This window comes from Trichomycterus rosablanca, chromosome 1 (assembly GCF_030014385.1).
Source record: "Trichomycterus rosablanca isolate fTriRos1 chromosome 1, fTriRos1.hap1, whole genome shotgun sequence".
Taxonomy (NCBI): Eukaryota; Metazoa; Chordata; class Actinopteri; order Siluriformes; family Trichomycteridae; genus Trichomycterus; species Trichomycterus rosablanca.
The window spans coordinates 41,544,628-41,557,570 of record NC_085988.1 but is presented as its reverse complement, the minus strand read 5'-3'; the positions used below and the strand labels follow the sequence as shown (position 1 = coordinate 41,557,570).

Sequence of the window (12,943 nt, the reverse complement as noted above, 5' to 3'; positions counted from 1 at the left end):
ACCTCGAACTCAACCTCAACTCACTATATCTATATCACTATACAACTCGTTCACTAGAAATGGTTCATATTATGAGCGCCTGTTTTCAGTGGCAGGGTTATGAACAGGAAAAGATCCTCCCTTTGGACAGAAAATGTGAACAGACTCATTTTAAATAACTGGCTGAAAGATGGGTAGCTGTTAACAACTCTGTACGTATAGACATTAGCTGGCTTTCTAAAAATAATATTGATTTAACATTTTTATCATAATTTTATAAATGTTTTTATTGGTAAACATGTTCTTGCAATTATATATGTGCATAACTGTTCAAATTTTGTTTAGATATTAGTCTGCGATCATTTGCGATTAATCTCAATTAAAAAAAAAAAAAAAAATGGAGTGACAGCCCTAAATATAACCATTAGCTTAAAACCAAAACAAACTGCTCAGTTTATTGCGATCTTACATACATCAACTCGACATCTTATTTAACCATGGTTAGAAGTCTCGTTAGAGACCGACAAAAATTGCCATAGCCGACTATATTTCAAGTCGTCCAGGCGGGGTATTGGGTAAAGTTTTCAACTAGCAATAATCGCGCCTCGGATAAACCTCATAGGCTACGATACTGCCACTGCGCAAAGCTAACGAGACATGGGAGGTAACAGGGGAGAGCAGCACTCATCAACATACTCTGAGACGGTAAATAAATATCACTCACTGAATAACACAAACAGTACACCCAATCATTTTACACAGCCCATTTCCCAATTTTAGTTGTGTGCATGTTGATATTTAAACCAGATTTTTTGGTAGAAGTTTTTCAGTGTTAAGTCTGGACCAGGGATAGTCAAAAGTATTAGAATATTAAAACCCACAACATGATTCGGGTAGATATTTTCATTGACATTTGCTTGTCAGAAAGGGCTGAGCAGTTTGTTTTGGATTTGAGCTAATGGTAATATTAAATAATGGCATTTCTCTGCAGAACTTTTAGTGTCGTCACTTTATTGCAGGTGTTTGATAATATATGTGTAAAATAACGGTGTTTCTCTGCAGAACTTTTCATGAACTTTTGGATCAAGTTCAGAAACTTTTTTCAGTGCAACATTGTCGCCTAAGCTTTATTTGTTCAGCATTACAGCGTTCATATATATAAATATATATAAACATGTATATATACTTACATATCCATGCGTTTTGCAATACAAGTGGAACTTTAGCTTACCTATTCACTATGAACACAATTCAGACTCCTTTTAATGAACCCCTAACAGCAACCCCGCCCATCTTGTTCAATCATCTCACCAAAACAGCGTTTGAGACATTTCCAAAGAAAACTGCCGTCTAAGTTTCATGTGTTTTTGATGAAAGCAATATTTTGTTTGTTTTCACGTTTTTGTCACTTTACTTAAATAACTTCTCACCCACTTTAACATTGTTTACTCGTCATTTACTGGCTGTGTTACAGAACCCATCCTTTGCGCCACATTATTTCTGTAAATAAGCGATTCAAAGTGCACTTGTGCTTCGATCCATTCTTGCTAGACTACTGTTCGGAACATAGTCACATTCAAGTATCTCAACAAAGTGATTTTAAGGGATTATGGTCGTGGGCTTCACAGTGGCAACTTGACTGTAGTGGGGATTGAACCAACAACCTTCTGATCACCAGTCCAGCACCTAAACCCCTGAGCTAACACAACAACACACTCTTTTAAGGCAAAACAATCACGTGACGGATCAGACAACATTTAAATTGCATGCTTTAAAAGTTTTTTTTTTAGTTTTTTTGCGCAAATATCATGTAGCCCCATTAGCCGAGACGGCATCGGTACGCTGTGCTTATAATTTTGCGCGCATGCGCAAGACACCGGTTCGAAAAATGATCATATTTGTGTAGTTCAAAGCGTCACCGACTTCAGCCAAATTCTTCTTAGTGAGTACTCGGTAACAAGCATTCGAAAAATCACTGCGTAAAATCTAGCGACCTTACACCCATCAGATAAACATCTTACTTAACCATAAGTAGAAGTCTCGTTAGAGACTGACAAAAATTGCCATAGCCGACTATATTTCAAGTCGTCCAGGCGGGGTATTGGGTAAAGTTTTCAACTAGCAATAATCGCGCCTCGGATAAACCTCATAGGCTACGATACTGCCACTGCGCAAAGCTAACGAGACATGGGAGGTAACAGGGGAGAGCCAGCACTCATCAACATACTCTGAGACGGTAAATAAATATCACTCACTGAATAACACAAACAGTACACCCAATCATTTTACACAGCCCATTTTCCAATTTTAGTTGTGTGCATGATGATATTTAAACCAGCTTTTTTGCTAGAAGTTTTTCAGTGCCAACTTAAAAATGAAAAGCAACCAGCTGCCTAACTTTTTTGAGTTTTCTCAACTTCAGGCATTCGTAAACATTTTAACTTATTTTCTTTGATTAACCTATAAGTTCACTCAAAATAATATTTTAAGATAAAACAACTTCTTTTTACAAGTACAATCAAATGGTAATTGTAATTTTGTTAAACTTTAGGTAGTGATTTGAGTGAACTAACAACCTAACTAAGTTGGCATAACTGCTTTTTTAAGTTTGCACACTAAAAAACTTCTAGCCAAAAAACTTTTTTTAAATATGCACACAACAAAAATTGGGAAATGGGCTGTGTAAAATGATTGGGTGTACTGTTTGTGTTACTCAGTGAGTGATATTCATTTACCGTCTCAGAGTATGTTGATGAGTGCTGGCTCTCCCCTGTTGCCTCCCATGTCTCGTTAGCTTTGCGCAGTGGCAGTATCGTAGCCTATGAGGTTTATCCGAGGCGCGATTATTGCTAGTTGAAAACTTTACCCAATACCCCGCCTGGACGACTTGAAATATAGTCGGCTATGGCAATTTTTGCCAGTCTCTAACGAGACTTATAACGATGGTTAAGAAAGTTTTTGATCTGATGACTGTAAGGTCGCTATATTTTACGCGGTAACTTGTCTAATGATTTTTGTCATTAACTCACTAAAAAGTATTTCGCTTAAGTCAGTGACGCTATGAACTACAAAAATTTGATCATTTTACGAACAGGAGCCCAATCTGACAAGAAAATTAGTCAATAAAAATATCTACCCGAATCACGTTGTGGGTTTTAATATTCTAATGTTTTTGACTAACTCTGATCAAGCCTTAACACTGAATAACTGGGGCCTTGCTCAAGGGCCCAACAGTGGCAGCCTGGCAGTGGTGGGGCTTGAACCTGCAACTTTAAACTTTCTTACTAGTCCAGTAACCGTTAGACTACATGGACACATTGCCACCATGATGGGCAGCCATTTCTATAATTGCAGGTTGACCAGTTATGTTGAGACCTCTTCTCCACCTCTTAGTGAGAGTGAACCCAGCTTCATCCAAATATAAACATTCATGGGAACATTCAAGACAGACCTCATGTCGTTATATACATGTGCAGCTTTACACAGAATACAGTATTTGATAGGGGTGGGTTTATAAAATCGATTTTTCGATTCGAATCGATCTTTATTTGAACGATCCGATATCGATTCATATAAACGCGAGATCGATCTTTTAAATAAGGCCTTTTTTACGGTGCACACGGAAATCTGTTACCCCCTTTAATTTCGCGTGACCAGCCAGTGTTTTTTCATGCAACGAGATCTGACCTGCACATCAGTTTAGCATGGCAGAAGCTCAAGTTAAGACCACTACACAACTTTTTGCACTGATTTTCGCTCGGCGACGGGTCGGTGCTGGATTCGGGAGGAACTCGGTGTTCGCTCTGCGATCAAAACTCGGCTCTCAATCAATGTGAGAAACAGCGAGGGGAAACACAGGGGAGAGGTTGTAAACAGGTGGTGGAGCGCAATATAGTTTCTATCAGGATACATCAGCACACACGAGTTTTACAGTATTTCTGACCTGATCGTTCTCTACAAAACAAAATATTTATTAACCTCGAACTCAACCTCAACTCACTATATCTATATCACTATACAACTCGTTCACTAGAAATGGTTCATATTATGAGCGCCTGTTTTCAGTGGCAGGGTTATGAACAGGAAAAGATCCTCCCTTTGGACAGAAAATGTGAACAGACTCATTTTAAATAACTGGCTGAAAGATGGGTAGCTGTTAACAACTCTGTACGTATAGACATTAGCTGGCTTTCTAAAAATAATATTGATTTAACATTTTTATCATAATTTTATAAATGTTTTTATTGGTAAACATGTTCTTGCAATTATATATGTGCATAACTGTTCAAATTTTGTTTAGATATTAGTCTGCGATCATTTGCGATTAATCTCAATTAAAAAAAAAAAAAAAAATGGAGTGACAGCCCTAAATATAACCATTAGCTTAAAACCAAAACAAACTGCTCAGTTTATTGCGATCTTACATACATCAACTCGACATCTTATTTAACCATGGTTAGAAGTCTCGTTAGAGACCGACAAAAATTGCCATAGCCGACTATATTTCAAGTCGTCCAGGCGGGGTATTGGGTAAAGTTTTCAACTAGCAATAATCGCGCCTCGGATAAACCTCATAGGCTACGATACTGCCACTGCGCAAAGCTAACGAGACATGGGAGGTAACAGGGGAGAGCAGCACTCATCAACATACTCTGAGACGGTAAATAAATATCACTCACTGAATAACACAAACAGTACACCCAATCATTTTACACAGCCCATTTCCCAATTTTAGTTGTGTGCATGTTGATATTTAAACCAGATTTTTTGGTAGAAGTTTTTCAGTGTTAAGTCTGGACCAGGGATAGTCAAAAGTATTAGAATATTAAAACCCACAACATGATTCGGGTAGATATTTTCATTGACATTTGCTTGTCAGAAAGGGCTGAGCAGTTTGTTTTGGATTTGAGCTAATGGTAATATTAAATAATGGCATTTCTCTGCAGAACTTTTAGTGTCGTCACTTTATTGCAGGTGTTTGATAATATATGTGTAAAATAACGGTGTTTCTCTGCAGAACTTTTCATGAACTTTTGGATCAAGTTCAGAAACTTTTTTCAGTGCAACATTGTCGCCTAAGCTTTATTTGTTCAGCATTACAGCGTTCATATATATAAATATATATAAACATGTATATATACTTACATATCCATGCGTTTTGCAATACAAGTGGAACTTTAGCTTACCTATTCACTATGAACACAATTCAGACTCCTTTTAATGAACCCCTAACAGCAACCCCGCCCATCCTGTTCAATCATCTCACCAAAACAGCGTTTGAGACATTTCCAAAGAAAACTGCCGTCTAAGTTTCATGTGTTTTTGATGAAAGCAATATTTTGTTTGTTTTCACGTTTTTGTCACTTTACTTAAATAACTTCTCACCCACTTTAACATTGTTTACTCGTCATTTACTGGCTGTGTTACAGAACCCATCCTTTGCGCCACATTATTTCTGTAAATAAGCGATTCAAAGTGCACTTGTGCTTCGATCCATTCTTGCTAGACTACTGTTCGGAACATAGTCACATTCAAGTATCTCAACAAAGTGATTTTAAGGGATTATGGTCGTGGGCTTCACAGTGGCAACTTGACTGTAGTGGGGATTGAACCAACAACCTTCTGATCACCAGTCCAGCACCTAAACCCCTGAGCTAACACAACAACACACTCTTTTAAGGCAAAACAATCACGTGACGGATCAGACAACATTTAAATTGCATGCTTTAAAAGTTTTTTTTTTAGTTTTTTTGCGCAAATATCATGTAGCCCCATTAGCCGAGACGGCATCGGTACGCTGTGCTTATAATTTTGCGCGCATGCGCAAGACACCGGTTCGAAAAATGATCATATTTGTGTAGTTCAAAGCGTCACCGACTTCAGCCAAATTCTTCTTAGTGAGTACTCGGTAACAAGCATTCGAAAAATCACTGCGTAAAATCTAGCGACCTTACACCCATCAGATAAACATCTTACTTAACCATAAGTAGAAGTCTCGTTAGAGACTGACAAAAATTGCCATAGCCGACTATATTTCAAGTCGTCCAGGCGGGGTATTGGGTAAAGTTTTCAACTAGCAATAATCGCGCCTCGGATAAACCTCATAGGCTACGATACTGCCACTGCGCAAAGCTAACGAGACATGGGAGGTAACAGGGGAGAGCCAGCACTCATCAACATACTCTGAGACGGTAAATAAATATCACTCACTGAATAACACAAACAGTACACCCAATCATTTTACACAGCCCATTTTCCAATTTTAGTTGTGTGCATGATGATATTTAAACCAGCTTTTTTGCTAGAAGTTTTTCAGTGCCAACTTAAAAATGAAAAGCAACCAGCTGCCTAACTTTTTTGAGTTTTCTCAACTTCAGGCATTCGTAAACATTTTAACTTATTTTCTTTGATTAACCTATAAGTTCACTCAAAATAATATTTTAAGATAAAACAACTTCTTTTTACAAGTACAATCAAATGGTAATTGTAATTTTGTTAAACTTTAGGTAGTGATTTGAGTGAACTAACAACCTAACTAAGTTGGCATAACTGCTTTTTTAAGTTTGCACACTAAAAAACTTCTAGCCAAAAAACTTTTTTTAAATATGCACACAACAAAAATTGGGAAATGGGCTGTGTAAAATGATTGGGTGTACTGTTTGTGTTACTCAGTGAGTGATATTCATTTACCGTCTCAGAGTATGTTGATGAGTGCTGGCTCTCCCCTGTTGCCTCCCATGTCTCGTTAGCTTTGCGCAGTGGCAGTATCGTAGCCTATGAGGTTTATCCGAGGCGCGATTATTGCTAGTTGAAAACTTTACCCAATACCCCGCCTGGACGACTTGAAATATAGTCGGCTATGGCAATTTTTGCCAGTCTCTAACGAGACTTATAACGATGGTTAAGAAAGTTTTTGATCTGATGACTGTAAGGTCGCTATATTTTACGCGGTAACTTGTCTAATGATTTTTGTCATTAACTCACTAAAAAGTATTTCGCTTAAGTCAGTGACGCTATGAACTACAAAAATTTGATCATTTTACGAACAGGAGCCCAATCTGACAAGAAAATTAGTCAATAAAAATATCTACCCGAATCACGTTGTGGGTTTTAATATTCTAATGTTTTTGACTAACTCTGATCAAGCCTTAACACTGAATAACTGGGGCCTTGCTCAAGGGCCCAACAGTGGCAGCCTGGCAGTGGTGGGGCTTGAACCTGCAACTTTAAACTTTCTTACTAGTCCAGTAACCGTTAGACTACATGGACACATTGCCACCATGATGGGCAGCCATTTCTATAATTGCAGGTTGACCAGTTATGTTGAGACCTCTTCTCCACCTCTTAGTGAGAGTGAACCCAGCTTCATCCAAATATAAACATTCATGGGAACATTCAAGACAGACCTCATGTCGTTATATACATGTGCAGCTTTACACAGAATACAGTATTTGATAGGGGTGGGTTTATAAAATCGATTTTTCGATTCGAATCGATCTTTATTTGAACGATCCGATATCGATTCATATAAACGCGAGATCGATCTTTTAAATAAGGCCTTTTTTACGGTGCACACGGAAATCTGTTACCCCCTTTAATTTCGCGTGACCAGCCAGTGTTTTTTCATGCAACGAGATCTGACCTGCACATCAGTTTAGCATGGCAGAAGCTCAAGTTAAGACCACTACACAACTTTTTGCACTGATTTTCGCTCGGCGACGGGTCGGTGCTGGATTCGGGAGGAACTCGGTGTTCGCTCTGCGATCAAAACTCGGCTCTCAATCAATGTGAGAAACAGCGAGGGGAAACACAGGGGAGAGGTTGTAAACAGGTGGTGGAGCGCAATATAGTTTCTATCAGGATACATCAGCACACACGAGTTTTACAGTATTTCTGACCTGATCGTTCTCTACAAAACAAAATATTTATTAACCTCGAACTCAACCTCAACTCACTATATCTATATCACTATACAACTCGTTCACTAGAAATGGTTCATATTATGAGCGCCTGTTTTCAGTGGCAGGGTTATGAACAGGAAAAGATCCTCCCTTTGGACAGAAAATGTGAACAGACTCATTTTAAATAACTGGCTGAAAGATGGGTAGCTGTTAACAACTCTGTACGTATAGACATTAGCTGGCTTTCTAAAAATAATATTGATTTAACATTTTTATCATAATTTTATAAATGTTTTTATTGGTAAACATGTTCTTGCAATTATATATGTGCATAACTGTTCAAATTTTGTTTAGATATTAGTCTGCGATCATTTGCGATTAATCTCAATTAAAAAAAAAAAAAAAAATGGAGTGACAGCCCTAAATATAACCATTAGCTTAAAACCAAAACAAACTGCTCAGTTTATTGCGATCTTACATACATCAACTCGACATCTTATTTAACCATGGTTAGAAGTCTCGTTAGAGACCGACAAAAATTGCCATAGCCGACTATATTTCAAGTCGTCCAGGCGGGGTATTGGGTAAAGTTTTCAACTAGCAATAATCGCGCCTCGGATAAACCTCATAGGCTACGATACTGCCACTGCGCAAAGCTAACGAGACATGGGAGGTAACAGGGGAGAGCAGCACTCATCAACATACTCTGAGACGGTAAATAAATATCACTCACTGAATAACACAAACAGTACACCCAATCATTTTACACAGCCCATTTCTCAATTTTAGTTGTGTGCATGTTGATATTTAAACCAGATTTTTTGGTAGAAGTTTTTCAGTGTTAAGTCTGGACCAGGGATAGTCAAAAGTATTAGAATATTAAAACCCACAACATGATTCGGGTAGATATTTTCATTGACATTTGCTTGTCAGAAAGGGCTGAGCAGTTTGTTTTGGATTTGAGCTAATGGTAATATTAAATAATGGCATTTCTCTGCAGAACTTTTAGTGTCGTCACTTTATTGCAGGTGTTTGATAATATATGTGTAAAATAACGGTGTTTCTCTGCAGAACTTTTCATGAACTTTTGGATCAAGTTCAGAAACTTTTTTCAGTGCAACATTGTCGCCTAAGCTTTATTTGTTCAGCATTACGGCGTTCATATATATAAATATATATAAACATGTATATATACTTACATATCCATGCGTTTTGCAATACAAGTGGAACTTCAGCTTACCTATTCACTATGAACACAATTCAGACTCCTTCTAATGAACCCCTAACAGCAACCCCGCCCATCCTGTTCAATCATCTCACCAAAACAGCGTTTGAGACATTTCCAAAGAAAACTGCCGTCTAAGTTTCATGTGTTTTTGATGAAAGCAATATTTTGTTTGTTTTCACGTTTTTGTCACTTTACTTAAATAACTTCTCACCCACTTTAACATTGTTTACTCGTCATTTACTGGCTGTGTTACAGAACCCATCCTTTGCGCCACATTATTTCTGTAAATAAGCGATTCAAAGTGCACTTGTGCTTCGATCCATTCTTGCTAGACTACTGTTCGGAACATAGTCACATTCAAGTATCTCAACAAAGTGATTTTAAGGGATTATGGTCGTGGGCTTCACAGTGGCAACTTGACTGTAGTGGGGATTGAACCAACAACCTTCTGATCACCAGCACCTAAACCCCTGAGCTAACACAACAACACACTCTTTTAAGGCAAAACAATCACGTGACGGATCAGACAACATTTAAATTGCATGCTTTAAAAGTTTTTTTTTTAGTTTTTTTGCGCAAATATCATGTAGCCCCATTAGCCGAGACGGCATCGGTACGCTGTGCTTATAATTTTGCGCGCATGCGCAAGACACCGGTTCGAAAAATGATCATATTTGTGTAGTTCAAAGCGTCACCGACTTCAGCCAAATTCTTCTTAGTGAGTACTCGGTAACAAGCATTCGAAAAATCACTGCGTAAAATCTAGCGACCTTACACCCATCAGATAAACATCTTACTTAACCATAAGTAGAAGTCTCGTTAGAGACTGACAAAAATTGCCATAGCCGACTATATTTCAAGTCGTCCAGGCGGGGTATTGGGTAAAGTTTTCAACTAGCAATAATCGCGCCTCGGATAAACCTCATAGGCTACGATACTGCCACTGCGCAAAGCTAACGAGATGTGGGAGGTAACAGGGGAGAGCAGCACTCATCAACATACTCTGAGACGGTAAATAAATATCACTCACTGAATAACACAAACAGTACACCCAATCATTTTACACAGCCCATTTCTCAATTTTAGTTGTGTGCATGTTGATATTTAAACCAGATTTTTTGCTAGAAGTTTTTCAGTGTTAAGTCTGAAAAACACTGAAAGTTTTTCAGTGTTAAGTCTGATATGAAAAACACATATCCATGCGTTTTGCAATACAAGTGGAACTTCAGCTTACCTATTCACTATAAACACAATTCAGACTCCTTCTAATGAACCCCTAACAGCAACCCCGCTCCTCCTGTTCAATCATCTCACCAAAACAGCGTTTGAGACATTTCCAAAGAAAACTGCCGTCTAAGTTTCATGTGTTTTTGATGAAAGCAATATTTTGTTTGTTTTCACGTTTTTGTCACTTTACTTAAATAACTTCTCACCCACTTTAACATTGTTTACTCGTCATTTACTGGCTGTGTTACAGAACCCATCCTTTGCGCCACATTATTTCTGTAAATAAGCGATTCAAAGTGCACTTGTGCTTCGATCCATTCTTGCTAGACTACTGTTCGGAACATAGTCACATTCAAGTATCTCAACAAAGTGATTTTAAGGGATTTTGGTCGTGGGCTTCACAGTGGCAACTTGACTGTAGTGGGGATTGAACCAACAACCTTCTGATCACCAGTCCAGCACCTAAACCCCTGAGCTAACACAACAACACACTCAAAACAATCACGTGACGGATCAGACAACATTTAAATTGCATGCTTTAAAATATTTTTTTTTTGTTTTTTTGCGCAAATATAACGTAGCCCCATTAGCCGAGACGGCATCGGTACGCTGTGCTTATAATTTTGCGCGCATGTCAAAGACACCGGTTCGGAAAATGATCATATTTGTGTAGTTCAGAGCGTCACCGACTTCAGCCAAATTCTTCTTAGTCAGTACTCGGTAACAAGCATTCGATAAATCACTGCGTAAAATCTAGCGACCTTACTCCCATCAGATAAACATCTTACTTAACCATGAATAGAAGTCTCGTTAGAGACTGACAAAAATTGCCATAGCCGACTACATTTCAAGTCGTCCAGGCGGGGTATTGGGTAAAGCTTTCAACTAGCAATAATCGCGCCTCGGATAAACCTCATAGGCTACGATACTGCCACTGCGCAAAGCTAACGAGACGTGGGAGGTAACAGAGGAGAGCCAGCACTCATCAACATACTCTGAGACGGTAAATAAATGTCACTCACTGAATAACACAAACAGTACACCCAATCATAGAAGTTTTTCAGTGTTAAGTCTTGATCAGGGTTAGTCAAAAGTATTAGAATATTAAAACCCACAACATGATTCGGGTAGGTATTTTTATTGACTAATTTTCTTGTCAGAAAGGGCTGAGCGGTTTATTTTGGAATTGAGCTAATAGTTATAATAAATAATGGCATTTCTCTGCAGAACTTTTAGTGTCGTCACTTTATGACGTTTTTTAGCAGTTTTTGCGCAAATATAATGTAGCCCCAACACCCGAAACGGCATCGGTACGCTGTGCTTGTAATTTTGTTTGTGCTGTGCTCTTAATGAGTTTTGCTGTGCTGAAGACACCTGTTCGTAAAATGATCATATTTGTGTAGTTCAGAGCGTCACCGACTTCAGCCAAATTCTTCTTAGTGAGTACTCGGTAAAACTCTTTCGACCAGTTACTGCGTAAAATCTAGCGACCTTACATCCATCAGGTAACCATCTTACTTAACCGTGAGTAGAAGTCTCGTTAGAGACTGACAAAAATTGCCATAGCCGACTATATTTCAAGTCGTCCAGGCGGGGTATTGGGTAAAGTTTTCAACTAGCAATAATCGCGCCTCGGAGTAACCTCATAGGCTACGATACTGCCACTGCGCAAAGCTAACCAGACGTGGGAGGTAACAGGGGAGAGCCAGCACTCATCAACATACTTTGAGACGGTAAATAAATATCACTCACTGAATAACACAAACAGTACACCCAATCATTTTACACAGCCCATTTCCCAATTTTAGTTGTGTGCATGTTGATATTTTTAAAAAAAAACTGTTTTGCTAGAAGTTTTTCAGTGTGCAAACTTAAAAATCTCAGGCAACCAGCTGCTTTCATTTTTTTTATTTTAACTTCAGGAGCCCAAGCAGTTGTGCCAACTTAGTTAGGTTGTTAGTTCACTCAAATCAACAAAATTACAAATACTATTTGATTGTACTTGTAAAAAGGTTCTTTTAACTTAAAATATTATTTTAAGTGAACTTATAGGCTAACCAAAGAAAATAAGTTAGAATAACTACGAATTCCTGAAGTTGAGAAAACTCAATAAAGTTAGGCAGCTGGTTGCTTTTCATTTTTAAGTTGGCACACTGAAAAACTTCTAGCAAAAAAACTGGATAAAATATCAACATGCACACAACTAAAATTGGGAAATGGGCAGTGTAAAATGATTGGGTGTACTGTTTGTGTTATTCAGTGAGTGATATTTATTTACCGTCTCAGAGTATGTTGATGAGTGCTGGCTCTCCCCTGTTACCTCCCATGTCTCGTTAGCTTTGCGCAGTGGCTGTATCGTAGCCTATGAGGTTTATCCGAGGCGCGATTATTGCTAGTTGAAAACTTTACCCAATACCCCGCCTGGACGACTTGAAATATAGTCTGTTATGGCAATTATTGTCAGCCTCTAACGAGACTTATAACGATGGTTAAGTAAGTTTTAAATATGATGGATTTAAAGTCACTAGATTTTACGCAGCTGTTTGTCGAATGATTTTTCCCAAGTACTTATTAAAGAGAATTTGGCTGAAGTCGGTGACGCTCTGAA

The 12,943-nt window shown here is 38.3% G+C and overlaps 11 non-coding genes across 11 annotated transcripts; 3 read left to right on the top strand and 8 right to left on the bottom strand.

Annotated features, from left to right (window-relative positions):
* Window positions 1–487: 487 nt before the first annotated feature.
* Window positions 488–628, bottom strand: LOC134326055 (U4 spliceosomal RNA). The gene has a single exon (XR_010014474.1). It is a non-coding gene; the product is annotated as a U4 spliceosomal RNA (small nuclear RNA).
* Window positions 629–2,017: 1,389 nt separating this feature from the next.
* LOC134325912 (U4 spliceosomal RNA) lies at window positions 2,018–2,158 on the bottom strand. Its single transcript, XR_010014407.1, has one exon. It is a non-coding gene; the product is annotated as a U4 spliceosomal RNA (small nuclear RNA).
* Window positions 2,159–2,771: 613 nt separating this feature from the next.
* Window positions 2,772–2,912, top strand: LOC134325966 (U4 spliceosomal RNA). Its single transcript, XR_010014437.1, has one exon. It is a non-coding gene; the product is annotated as a U4 spliceosomal RNA (small nuclear RNA).
* A 1,530-nt stretch (window positions 2,913–4,442) lies between these two features.
* On the bottom strand, window positions 4,443–4,583 carry LOC134326049 (U4 spliceosomal RNA). The gene has a single exon (XR_010014471.1). It is a non-coding gene; the product is annotated as a U4 spliceosomal RNA (small nuclear RNA).
* Window positions 4,584–5,972: 1,389 nt separating this feature from the next.
* Window positions 5,973–6,113, bottom strand: LOC134325907 (U4 spliceosomal RNA). The gene has a single exon (XR_010014406.1). It is a non-coding gene; the product is annotated as a U4 spliceosomal RNA (small nuclear RNA).
* Window positions 6,114–6,726: 613 nt separating this feature from the next.
* Window positions 6,727–6,867, top strand: LOC134325960 (U4 spliceosomal RNA). The gene has a single exon (XR_010014436.1). It is a non-coding gene; the product is annotated as a U4 spliceosomal RNA (small nuclear RNA).
* Window positions 6,868–8,397: 1,530 nt separating this feature from the next.
* Window positions 8,398–8,538, bottom strand: LOC134326040 (U4 spliceosomal RNA). The gene has a single exon (XR_010014468.1). It is a non-coding gene; the product is annotated as a U4 spliceosomal RNA (small nuclear RNA).
* A 1,384-nt stretch (window positions 8,539–9,922) lies between these two features.
* LOC134325896 (U4 spliceosomal RNA) lies at window positions 9,923–10,063 on the bottom strand. The gene has a single exon (XR_010014404.1). It is a non-coding gene; the product is annotated as a U4 spliceosomal RNA (small nuclear RNA).
* Window positions 10,064–11,140: 1,077 nt separating this feature from the next.
* On the bottom strand, window positions 11,141–11,281 carry LOC134325672 (U4 spliceosomal RNA). The gene has a single exon (XR_010014315.1). It is a non-coding gene; the product is annotated as a U4 spliceosomal RNA (small nuclear RNA).
* Window positions 11,282–11,870: 589 nt separating this feature from the next.
* LOC134326038 (U4 spliceosomal RNA) lies at window positions 11,871–12,011 on the bottom strand. Its single transcript, XR_010014466.1, has one exon. It is a non-coding gene; the product is annotated as a U4 spliceosomal RNA (small nuclear RNA).
* A 659-nt stretch (window positions 12,012–12,670) lies between these two features.
* LOC134325717 (U4 spliceosomal RNA) lies at window positions 12,671–12,811 on the top strand. Its single transcript, XR_010014321.1, has one exon. It is a non-coding gene; the product is annotated as a U4 spliceosomal RNA (small nuclear RNA).
* The last annotated feature ends 132 nt before the right edge of the window (window positions 12,812–12,943 follow it).